We start from the raw sequence: 14,275 nt of genomic DNA, 5'->3' as shown, positions 1-14,275 counted from the left end.
TGTAATTTGTACTACCCACCTGTATACTGCTAACCAACAAGCCTCACAAGGCAACAATCAAAATATATCAACATGCCTCACAAGGCCAAAATCATATTACAACACCGTGTACATACATGTACAAATGATCTTCACAAATGACATTCTCAATTCGATAAGAAGCATACCTTTCTTACTGCAATCCTTAACCTGCAGCGGTTGACTCACATAGCAATCATTAATCATCAAAGAACTTACCTTTCTTACGAACAATTCCAATTTCGCAATCATAGCTGCACTTTACAATCACTTAAACAATATTCAAATCTTAAAGTTAGTGGCAAGGATTTAAGGTCTATAACACAGCTCTATAACACAATCTATGATCTGAATGAAGCGAAACCACCCTAGATGCCCTGTAGCCTCCTGTTCATAAGTGTGGTCGACAACACACCCATGAACAAGACTCTACCGGACCCGACTTTGCAGATAACCCCTAGAACGAACTGCTCTGATACCACTTTGTCACACCCTACCAATGGTAGGGCATGACGGGCACCCGACTCTCATCAGAGTCGAGCGAACCCTTAGACAATCGCTCTATTAAAATCTGTCATTTCAAAAACTTTTAAGAAAATAATTTTTTTTTCAAATAGGAATCATTATCTCTATAACGATTATGAAAAATTTCAATCAATAAGTAGTTTAGACCAATCTAAATCATCTAAAATACATACTCTTTTAAAATCCATAAATGACTTAACTGATATCACTTTGTCGACATCTCGACAAACATACCACAAGACACTGTCTGCAGAAGTCTCTAAGATGTGAACTGGGCATTATGAGTTAGGACAGGTCCCTGACACACCCATAATCATACATATCTATACATGACTCGGCACAGCTCCAGAATGAGGTGAAACTTGCCAATCCCAGTAGACGTCAGAGCATCCTAGCTATATTCTTAACCTGCCAAACAATATGGGGCTGCGGGCATGAATGCAGCGTCCCCAGGCAAAAGGACGTCAGTACGGACAATGTACTGAGTATGTAAGGTGGTAACAAATCATAATCATAATTTGATTTAGGAGAGAATAAATCACAATCTAACTCAATACGTGCAGCCTTCGCTGGAAGAAACATAAATGTATACACGAAGTCTCAAAATAATCTTAAGTAAATAATGCAATCCAACACACATTCTTTAAGTAAATAACGCAATCTAACACACATGCCGCTTCCGACATGTTAACAAAATGGTCCCTTCGGACAGCCGTTTCTGGCTAGCATCACAATAGTCCCTTCAGACGGCCGCTTCCAACATAATAATGATGGCCCCTTCGGGCGGCCGCTTCCGGCTTAATAATGATGGCCCCTTCGAGCAGCCGCTTCCGGCTTAATAATGATGGCCCCTTCGGGCAGTCACTTCCGGCTTAATAATAATGGCCCCTTCGGGCAGCCACTTCCGGCTTAATATCATAATCATGTCAACACAAACTTAATCCACAAATATCAATACAAGAGATGATGCTATGGAATGTAAACATAAATCGTAAATGAAATGAAATAGTAAAATCTCGCACCCCCTTCGGAGTGGTTTTGAAAATCAAACTTTATGTTTCCTTTAGTATAAAACTAATTTTCTCGAAATCATTAGTAAAACCATATACACAACTCAACTGGCATCTTATGGGTGGTCCCTTCAGAACAGAATAGGAGTACAATATCAATAAGCCATCACAAGAAACATTTAGACCTTACTCGTCTAAGAATGGAATCATATGGAGTACATATAGAATGAATAGCACAAGAATCATGCCAAAGGAAGAAAGGTTTGTCTTACATACCTGTTGACGACTAATCGCAAAACCGTTTGCTTGTCGCTCTTTTAGCCTATTTAACATAAAGGTAACGTTATCATCAGTAACTATACTTTCTAGTTCGTAAACCGTAGCCCATCACTTTATAGAACTTATTCCTTAACTTATATATCCTCGTTTAGGGTCTTCCATTAGTTAAGGGCTTAACGAAAATCGGGCAACATTTCCCCTATATATTTGCCTAACACGAATTTTCAATTATTCCCGTGTTAACACCGAAATACCAACAACAAGGATATACATATAAGTTTTCACAATGCATCCCATAACAATTCTAACAACCCAACAACCTCTCCTAAATCCATTTAAACCCATGATTTCATATAATATCAATTTTATGCATTTTCTTACTTCCAATTTTTTTCAATCCAATTTTAATAACTCCATTACAACACTATTAACACAATTACATCATAAAACAAGAAAATCTTACCTAAACTTTCTCGGAGTAATTTCTACTCTTAATTGCTCCAATTTCGCAATTTCTTCTCCCCCTATTCAATATCCAACGTTGCTATCACCTCCTTGAACTTGTAAATCACCTTGGAATTGATTCAAAGTAAGAAAACATTTTTTTATATGATCTGCCATGGCCGTAGCAGCCATGACCTTAAGCTTCATATTTTCTTTCCTCTCAATTAGGTTTGGAAAGTGAAGATGAATGCACATCTTACAAGTCATCCAATTTACTCTTATATGCTGCTGCCCTTGCGGACACGTTGCTGCCACTCATCATTTCCCAATTGGTGCCACGTGGCATCCCTTTAATTATTATTTTTTTCGATGGGGCCCACTCTTATTAATTAAATTAATTAATCACTAATCCTTTATTTTAAAACATTTAATCACAATTAATTAGTTCCTAATCCTCAATAATATTTTTACAGTAAATAAAATTTATAAACAATTTATGTTCTAATTAAAATTGAAAATTAAAAGATTTCTATTTCGTGTCCGAAAATGATTCTTCATTTAACTTGAGTCGACTTGCTTGCGAATAATTTGATGTATAAATATACAGGGTATAACAGGTTCGGCAGTCCAGGTATGTTATGGCTTACCTCTAGTGAGACTATGCATAGCGAATCACATATTTAGAATATAATGTCGGAGACAGCATGCGAACCTTCGAGTATGAAGTTAGGTTGGATATTGCCTTAGGTTGGGCCCTGATATGTGTTGGGACTAGCCACTCCATTATGTGTGTTTATTGTTGCATTTTGATGGTTAATGCTACGGGTTGTGGTAAATATCAGAATCTGTGTTACTATCTTGACTAAGATATGGTTGACAAACCGTTGTTAGTATTTGCATTGTGATACGTTGTTGACGTACCCGTTGTTGGCACTAGCAATATTGATATATTGTTGGCATACCCTTGATGGTATTGTTATATGATACATTGATGGCGTACCCCTTCGTAGTACTTGTGCTATTGAACTTGATTGTTGATACTTGATGTACGCATTGTACTCATTCTCACACATTCTTGATGCATGGCCGATACCCGGTGATGATCCGGTATCGTTGGTTGAGTAAATTGATAAATGATAAACTTTTTATTTGAGTGATTGCAAATGTCGATGTCCGAAGATCCATTCCGGAATCGTTGATTGTATGAAACTGATGTTTGATAAACTCTTTTACTTAAGTGATTGTTAGAGGCCGATGACCGGTGATCTATTCCAGCATCGTTGTTTCATGGCCGATTCCGATGTTATTTCGAAATTGTTATTAGTGCATGGGCTCCGCAGGTCCCCCAGAGTGGTGCTGGTGAGACTCCTCCTGTGAGCAATTAGCCACAGTACCGTCTGTCCGTTGGGCAAAGATTCGGGATGGGTGATACTTAGACTTCGCGAGTCACACTGGGTTGTGCTACCGAGACGTCGATATTTCCGTCCGGAGTAGATGTGTACACTTCATTTGCATGGCATTACATCTCATCCATTCCATTATTGCATTTCACTGCATTGCATTGCATTATGACTTGATTAAGATGTTGTGATGATTGGATTGTGATGACCCTATTATGATGATGGATCGTGATTATTCTATTGTGATGATTTAATTGGATATATACATATTTTGGACTTGGTGTACTTGGGTTTAGAGGCTTTACGTAGGCGATGGCGAATACTTGGTTGTGATCTTATTATCTTATACTTGTTGGATTCCTTGCTATCTACTTATTTTTTGAATTGTGTTATCTATGCTTGGTCGGCTGATGATGCCTACTAGTATTGTTGTTTGTATTAACCTGCACTTGCTGCATTCTTTTATGAATGCAGAGTATCAGGTCAGATCTACTTCTTCGACTCGTGGCTGATCGACTCTTCAGCTTCCACTTGAGTTTTCCAGGGTGAGTATGGTGTCCGCTGACCTCGAAGACTCTTCTTTTACTTATGTCTTGCTTTCCATTAAGAGACATGATTTGAGACTACTTAAGTATTATTATTCAGACCTTTAGTATTCGGATTTAGATGCTCTTGTATGACCAGACCAGATACTGGAGTGGATTTCATTTGCTTCCGCACTTGTTAACGTTATGTTATATTGTGAGACTTACGTTATTTTACTTTCTTCCGCAATTTTTTTTATTATTGTGAATGTTGAGTTAAAGATTTGCCTACTGAGGTGGGAAAGGTAGGTCCCCGCATGACCTAGTTAAGGATGCAGCAAGTGCAGGTCAGTACAAACAATAGTACCGGTAGGCATCATAGGCCGACTAAGCATAGTTAACACAATTCAGAAAATAAAGCGGATAAACAAGTAAACCAATCATGCATGAAAAATTATAATCATAACCGATTATCCGTCACCACCTATGTAAGTATCTAACCACAATATAATAAGTCTGAGTATATCCGATCTTGAAACAATCACCACAATAGAATCATCACAGTCCAATCATCAACAACATAATCGTCACAATACAACCATCACGACATCTCACTCAAGTCATAATGCAATGCAGTGCAATAATTGTATGAATGTGATGCCATGCCATGCAATGCAAATGAGGTGTACACGTGCACTCCGGACGGAAATATCGACCTCTCGGTAGCACAACCCAGTGTGACTCGCGAAGTCTAAGTGCCAGCCATCCCAGATCTTTGCCAAACAGACAGACGGGACCCTGGCTAATTGCTCACAAGGGGAGTCTCACCAGAACCACCCTAGGGGACCTGCGGATCCATGCATGAACAACGATTCCGAAATAACATCGGAATTGGCCATGCAACAAAGATGCCCGAATATAACCATCAGACATCGGCCTCCTCACAATCACTCAAAAAAATTATCAAATATCAGTTTCATAAATCAACGATTACGAAATTGAACCTCGGACATCGGCCTCCTTACAATCACTCAAGTAAAAGGGTTTATCAAGTGTCAATTTCATATAAACAACGATTCCGGAATGGATCTTCGGACATCGGCCTTTTTCACAATCACTCAAGTAAAAGAGTTTATCAAATATTAGTTTTGCTCAATCAACGATACCGGATCATCACCGAATATCGACTATGTATGATAAATATGAGAGAATACGTGCAATGCATATGTTAATCACCCACAGTCGAGTTCAATATCACCAATATCACAACGGTTATGCCAACAACGTATCACATCACAATACCAACAGTAGGTATGGCAACATATATCAATAACTCAAGTACCAACAGTGGGTACACCAACAGTATATCAAGTACAAGTACCAAAAATGGGTATGTCGATCCTATTTCAAATCAGGACAACAAGCAGAATTCTATATCTACCAACTACACATGGCATCAAGCCAACACAATTGAACAATCGACACGCATAACGAGGTGGCTAGTCCCAACACACATCAGGGCCCAACCTAAGGCAATATCCACCCTAACTCCACACCCGAAGGTTCACATGTTGTCTTCGACATTATAAATTAAATATGTGATTCGCTATACGAAGTCTCACCAAAGGTAAACCATAACCTACCTGGACTGCCAAACCATAAATCCAACAAGTCACTCTATTGCCTTGCCCTTCCTCTGAAGCTTGGAACCAAAGTAGTGTAAGCATAATCGAATTCTAAGTTAGAAATTATGGAGAATGATACTAATATTACTATGATATCAATTAGGTCCATTTTAACCTTAGAAATTAGGGAAACGGGCCTATAAGGGCGAAACGGGATATTCGCGGGTAAAATAACAAATTGAATCCTAGGTAATCATAACCCAATCATTAATTGTTGATTTAGCTCAAGAATTATCCCCAAATCTAGTTTCTAGTAAAAATCCTCAAATTGGGCATGAACCCTAATTCTCCAAATTTGAACTTCAACGTTAAAAGTGGAAGATATGGGCTTACTAAGCTTAGATTCATCACATTTTAACATTAACATCATCAATTTGTCAAGAATAATCTTGGACAAAAATCTCCCAAAACCCTCCTTCAAATACCATTTCTAAGGGATTGAAAAGGCAAGGAGAAGTCTAAGATGATTGTGATTACATAGAAGTAAAGGATTAGACAAGGTTTTACCTCCAAGAATTCCTTCAATTTGTCCCCAAGAACAACCCCCAATATCAAGATATGAAATAACGAGGGTCTAAGACTCATTTAATGAACAGTCACTGCCCGTCACCGCTGTAGCGGTACCTGGGCAACCCAGCAGCCACCTGACTGCTTTAGCAGTCAAGCCTAAATGGCTAGTACCGCTTCAGCAGCAAATCCACCGCCACAGCGGTGCCGCTAAAGCGGGCACCAAATACCAGAAACTTGGCCCAATGTTTTCCTTCTATCTGATTTTTCTACTAACTCCCGAGACCATCTGCTCTCATACCAGATGCCTAGTCCCACATAAAAATGCGCTACGAATGTACCTATGGCCTCAGAATTTCCAACGAATATCTCGTTGACCGAGTCAACCATCGATGCCTTAATTTCCATTTCCTATCCAATGTCCTGAAATGCATTCGAATGCATTGGGAATCAAACCAATTATACATACAAGTTCTAAACGACCATCCAGACTTTCGGAATCGACAGAATTTCGAAGAAGATCCGTTTACCCAAAAGTCAACCTCGGGTCAACCCTTTTTCACTTCACGTCTATATTTTTCTCAAAGTTTCCCGAATCTAGTCTAGATACCTCGAGAAGCATGTCAACGGTCCCCTCAGTTCAAAAGTGAGCCAATTGATGCTCGGGAATGGGCGAAAGTGCCAAAAGAACTATAATGACCAAAAGGGTCATTACAATATTGTTCACTGCGGGTTCGACCCCAACTCATTATTAGGTAAATTATATTGCATACGATCGTGTATACTTTCTCTTTGAGTACTGGATTTGAACGTTATCAATTCCTCTAAAGAATACTAAAAAGAAAGCTGTCTAAAATGCTGGAAAGACTTAAAGCAGGATAATGCCCCGAAGGAACTAGGGCTCACCAAGTAGCTGATACGAGCAATCCTAGGTAGCTGAATCGTCGACCTGTATATCGTTTCCTACATCGCGAGATGCAAGCCCCCGAATAATAATAAGGGACATCAGCATATTTGAATTGTATTGGTATGTAAAACAAACTGAAAGAAAGAACTGCAAGTACTAAAACTGAAACTGATAACTGAATATATGAAGTATAGGTATGAATACTTACTGGTTCTGAATGAAGAATCACATGTATAACTATAAATATAAATTGTGGCCTAGGGCCCAAATAATGTTTACAAAAATTGTGGCCTCAGGCCCAAGCAATACGCATGCATAAAATGTGGCATAGGGCCCGAAAATACATATACATGTGTTCAACATTAAACACTTAATGATACTGAGACACAGATATAACTGACCGCATGATAATTGTTTCTGATTATGGAGCTTAAGCCAATAACTGATTATACACTGACTAAGACTCATGTGATGTCGATTCACAAGTCTATAATGATTACGTACTAAGTTCATGATATTCAAAATGATAACCAGGAACGAATTATGGAACTATAACCCTATAAGATAACAGTTCTACAATTACTCATGAAACTAGGGCATAACTATATTCTGAGTCAAATCACTGATAAGCATAAAGAATGAGGTGTAGCGAGAATCATGAACATTCCCTAACGTAGATAGTTAGCATCACATATGTTACACCTTGAAAAAATTTCCGTTAATGCACAATGAAAAGACTAATGAAGAGAACGAAGTATACGGTATTTCAATAAGTAAGGAATGACATTTGATGACCCTAATTAAGATTTCAAAGACATTCGAGGTAAGAGAGGAAAGTTTGCCAAGAGAAGGTAAGGCATATGATAGGTATCGAAAAGGAATTACGAGTACCAAGTTAGTGATGACTTAATGTTGTTTTGGAGAAGAGTTATAATTTCCCTTATATTGTTACCAAAGTATTATACAAGTGTTAAGAAGGTTCCATAAGGATTGGAGATCGAACGAAGCGACGAAAACCATTTTAGAGAAATGGAGTTAGACGACCACTTATACGGTCCGTATAGCTTTATACGTTCCATATAAGGAGTCCGTATAACTCCCAGCAGGGAGATGGATTTTTGGTTGGCAAACCACGACCACTTATACGGGCCGTACAATACTATATAGGCCGTATAAGTGTCCGTGGAAGTCCCGACGGGCAGATTTTTAATGTTTGTATAAATAGATGCCTTGGGTTCTTTTACTTCATTTTTCATATTGTACAAGTTTTGAGAGCTCAAAAACCCTTCTCTAAGCATATTTTATTGAAGTCCAAGAGAACACAAAGATCAAAGACTAGAATCAAGTGTTTATGTGTTAGAAAGCTTCCAAGGGTTAGAGGACCACAAGAAATTCCATTGGAGGAGAACTAGGGTTTGGTTCAAGTGAAGTATTTACACTCAAGATTCATTCCCACACCATCTAAGGTAAGTTTTATGGTATTTCCATGTTGTTTGAGGTGGTTGAAAGTTGAAACACTTGGATTGTAGAAGAATATAGAAAATGGGTCTTGAATGTGAGAATAGTGTCATTTTGAGTAATAGCTTGAATTGAGTCATGATTCTTGATGTGTTATGATATGGTTATGTTATAAATGATGCTAAGAATATGGGATAAACACTGTATATGAGTGAATATAATAGCGTGCTATGACCATTGATATGGATGATTGGAAGTGAATTGTGAAGTAAGGATAATATATGTGAATAAGGAGTATTGTTATGATATTGTGAATGTATTATTGATGTTTGGGAGTTGATAGATGATATGGAGGAAGTCGTATAAATAAAGGAGATGCTGTCCAATTTTCTCTAGTTTTAGTCGTGTATGCCAGCTATCGATTTCTAATGATAATATAACTCTAATGAATGTAGAAACATGAGCATTGGAGGAGAACGTGCAAGTGATAGAATAGTTGAACGGAAAGGTATGTAAGGCTAACCCTTCTTTCATAAGGCATGGTTCATTGGCAAAATATCTAAACCTTCTATGAGCCTATGATGTCCTCCAAATGATTCTATCTTCAAAAGCTACTAAGCTCATGATTCTCGATATGTTACGATTGTACTAGCTTTCTCATATGACGAGTAATCCTATAAAGATAGAGGTAATGAATGACGATAATAGTGATAACGATAATGATGACGACGATAATAGTGATAATGATAACGATGACGATGATAATAGTAATGATGCTAAGAATGCCTATGAGCTTTTACGTATATGTGCCTATGTATGATTATTATGAAACCCCGAGCTTATATGGTCGGGTAGAATATAAGTGTGTATGTGTGTGTATATATATATATATATATATATATATATATGATGCACGCGCACCACTGCAGTTGGGTACGGATAACCCTGGAGCCTTGGTAGGGCTAGGTATGTGAACCCCGAGCCTTGGTTGGCCAGATATGTAGGATAACCGAGCCTAGCCATGATTGGGTACGTGAAACACCTAAACTCTGTGGTCGGGTAAGCTATGTAAATGCTATGTATGTGATATAGATATGAGTATAAATACGAGTATGATACCAATACGAATAAGAATATGAATATGAATACGACTATGAATACAAAATGTAAATGAGTACGGATACGGATATGGATGTATGTACACAACTACGTGTTAGAATTGGAAATCCCCTATGAGAAGCAAGTAAGTGCTTATGAAGATGATATTACTATCTCTCATCTTATGCTATTTCTATGTTGTCTATTATGCTTTCATAATGATATTGATCATGCTTTACATACTCAGCACATTCTTCGTGCTGGCGTCCTTTTGTTTGTGGACGCTGCGTCATGCCTGCAGGTGGCCACGGAGACAGGCTTGATCCATAGCTATATTTCCAGGGACTACTTAGCGGAGCTCCACTTCATTCGGAGCTAAAGCTTTTGGTACTTATTCTTTTGTGTGTATATTTATGGGCATAGTGGGGTCCTGTCCCGCCTATATAATACGACACACCCTCCTTAGAGGCTCGTAGACATGTGTATATAGTTAGATGTGATTGGCCTTGTCGGCTTATATTTTGGATGTCATTTTGTTAGCCTCGTCGGCTTATGTACATTGCTATGGGAATGGCTATTAATGGTGATATGTATATATGTATTGTTGTCCAATGGAATTAGCTTAAATAATGGATAGAAAGTATGAATTAGCTATATGGATCACCTAGAGGTAAATGTGAAAGTATGTTAAGAAGTGCCTGGGTGGGTTAGCACCGGGTGCCCGTCGCGGCCCTCTGGTTGGGTCGTGACAACATAACTGTATACGCTCCAAAATTTGCACGAAAGGTATGAACTTTGAGAAGAATCCCAAAAGCCTATGTCTTGAACCCTTAGATGGGTTTTCTTGAAAACTCTTAGTGTTTTTGGTGATGGAGAATGAGAGTTGTTCATTCTAGGTCTTGGAAACTGGTGAAAGTGAATTTAGAACTGAACCCCTGGTATTTATAGTTTCAGATTGACATGGGAAATGTACGGGCTATGGTATGTCCCGTACTTTTCAGCTTGTACTTGCATGCTAAATTCCAGTGGGTGGCCTAGTTGGTCGGGTAATGTACGGGACACAAGTACATCCCGTACTTTGATGTACGCCCCGTACATCACTGGGCGTACTTTGCCTTGTAAAACCAGTAAGCTCATAACTCCTTCCCTCAGTGTACGTCTTCATTGTACGTACCGTACTTTTGATGTAAAATGTACTTTTAACGCTCTAGCCCTATTTTCCCACTTCTAACACTTTTGTCTTGGTTTCTAAGTCCTCGAATCATGAACATAAGCTAGTTAGGGGTACGAGGTATTACAATATCTCCCCCTTGTGATCATTCATCCTTGAATAATGGGTCATGGTTAACTAAATTGACGGGAACATGTGTACACTACTGTCGTGAACACATGAATACTGAGCTGAAATGAGTACTGAATTGAACAGTTTGCTGAACTGAATAACTACTGAACTGAGTAGCTACTGAACCGACTGAATACTGAGCTGACTGGATATTGAAAGACATGGAGACTTAGTACATTTATATGGGCTGAATGAAAAGGTTAATTACCTTTAACATTTTTTGCTGACTTTTCAAAGAGATGGGGATATCTAGACTTCATGTCCTCTTCGGCTTTCCATGTAGCCTCTTCAACTTTCTAACTTCTCCATAATACCTTTATTGAGGAAACTTCTTTCGTTCTCAACTTGCGAACCTGATGATCAAGGATTTTCACTCGGACTTCTTTATAAGTCAAGTTATCATTGATCACTATGCTATCAATCGGGATAACCAACGATGGATCTCCCACACACTTTCTCAACATAGACACGTGAAATGCTGGGTGCACAGAAACTAAGTCCTGTTGCAACTCAAGCTCATAAGCCATTTGACCAACCCTTCGCAGGATTCTATATTGTCCAATATAGCAGGGACTAAGCTTCTTTTTTTTTACCAAATCTCATAACTCCTTTCGTGGGAGAAACTTTAAAAAATACCCGATCATTAACTTGAAACTCTAAGTCTCTTCGTCTCACATCTGTGTAGGACTTCTAGCGACTCTGAGGCATTCTCAAACTCTCTTGAATCTACTTAACTTTCTCTATAGCCTGATAAACCAAGTCTGGTCCTAACAACTCTGCCTCACCAACTTTAAACCAACCAATCAGTGATCTACATCTGCGCCCACACAAAACTTCATACGGTGCCATTCCAATGCTAGCACGGTAACTGTTATTGTAAGAAAACTCAATAAGAGGCAAGTGACCATCCCAATTACCTTTGAAATCAAGGACACATGCTCTCAACATGTCCTCAAGAGTTTGAATGGTACGCTCTGTCTGGTCATCTGTTTGGGGATGAAAAGCTGTGCTAAGATTAACCTTGGTACCCAATCCTTTTTGAAAGGATATCCAAAAGTTGGCCGTGAACTAGGCACCACGATCTAAAATAATTGGCACTAGAGTCCCATGAATTCTGACGATTTATCGGATATATAACTTGGCATAATCTTCTACTGAGTCTATTGTCTTAACCGGCAAGAAGTGTGTTGACTTCATAAGCCTATCCCCCATCACCCAAATTGAATTATGCCTCCTAGCTGACCGAGGTAAACCTATTATGAAGTCCATATTTGTCATCTCCCACTTCCACACAGGAATATCAATATTCTGAGCCAAGCCACCAGGCCTCTGGTGTTCGGCTTTCACTTGCTGACAATTTGAAAATTTAGCTACAAAATCTACTACATTATTTTTCATATCGTTCCGCCAATAAATCTCCTTAAGATCATGATACATTTTCGTGGAACCTGGGTGAATGGAATACCTGAAATTGTGAGCATCTGACATAATTCGTTCTCTAAACCCATCTACATCTGGTACACATAATCTGTCTCGGTATCTCAAGGTACCGTCATATCCCCCTTATTTAAAAGCCGTCATTTTATGTTTGTGAATCCCCTCTTTCAGCTGCAAGAAATAGGGATCATTATACTGTTTCTCTTTAACTTCAACGACTAAGGAGGCAAGAGCTCTATTATAAACAAAAACACCGCCATCCTCGGAGTCTAAAATTCTAACCCCTACACTAGCCAAACAGTGAACTTCCTTGGTCATAGTTCTCTTTTCCACGACAACATGCTCTAAACTTCCCATAGAACGCCGACTAAGAGCATTGGCTACAGCATTCGCCTTCCTTGGATGATAGAGAATATCTACATCATAGTCCTTTAGCAATTGAAGCCATCTTCTCTATCTAAGATTCATCTCCCTTTGCTTGAAAATATACTGCAGGCTTTTGTGGTCAATGAAAATATCTACGTGCACTCCATACAAATAGTGACGCCATATCTTAAGTGCAAAAATCACAGCTGCCAATTCTAGATCATGAGTCGGATAATTCTTTTCATGAGCCCTAAGTTGTATAAATGCATAAGCTACTACTTTACAATGTTTCATTAAAACACATCCGAGACCAACCCCCGAAGCATCACAATAAACCACGAACCCTTCCGTTCCTTCTAGTAGCGTCAAAACTGGAGCAGAAGTCAATCTCTTCTTTAACTCTTCGAAACTCTGCTCTCATGTATCTGACCATCTAAGTTTGACCTTCTTCTGAGTCAACTTAGTCAACGGAGCTGAGATGGAGGATAATCCCTCAACAAAATGCCTGTAATAGCTTACCAGACCCAAGCAACTTCTGATATCTGATGCCTAGGTGGGTCTGGGCCAATTCTTAGAGCGTCAATTTTCTAAAAATCAACTTTAACACTTTCGCCTGAAATCACATAGCCTAAGAATGCCACTATTTGAGCCAATAATTGCACTTAGAGAATTTAGCAGAAAGCTCACGATCCTTAAGTGTCTGCAATACTAATTTGAGATGTTCTGCATGATCAGCCTCACTTTGGGAATACACCAATATGTCATCAATAAACACAATCACAAATAAATCATGATAAGGCTTGAGTACCCTGTTTATCAAGGCCATGAATGTTGTTGGTGTATTCGTCAACCCAAACGACATGACAAGAAATTCAAAATGACCATAGTGGGTTCTGAATGCTGTCTTAGGAATATTAACTTCCTTAACCTTTAACTGGTGGTAGCCCGATCTGAGGTCAATCTTGGAATAATACTGAGCACCCTGAACTTGATAAAATAAGTCACGGATTCTGGAAAAAGGATACTTGTTCTTAATGGTGACCTTGTTCAACTGGCGGTAGTCTATACAGATACGCAAGGATACATCTTTCTTTCGGACAAACAAGACCGGTGCACCCCAAGATGAGACACTTGGCCTTATAAATCCTTTGTCAAGAAGATCTTTCAACTGAACTTTTAACTCTTTTAATTCTGTTGTGGCCATTCTATACGGCGGAATAGATATCGGCTTAGTGCTGGGAAATAGGTCACTCCTAAATTCAATTTCCCTATCGG

The sequence above is a fragment of the Lycium barbarum genome, chromosome 2, assembly GCF_019175385.1.
Source record: "Lycium barbarum isolate Lr01 chromosome 2, ASM1917538v2, whole genome shotgun sequence".
Classification (NCBI taxonomy): domain Eukaryota; kingdom Viridiplantae; phylum Streptophyta; class Magnoliopsida; order Solanales; family Solanaceae; genus Lycium; species Lycium barbarum.
This window is presented reverse-complemented; position numbering follows the sequence as displayed.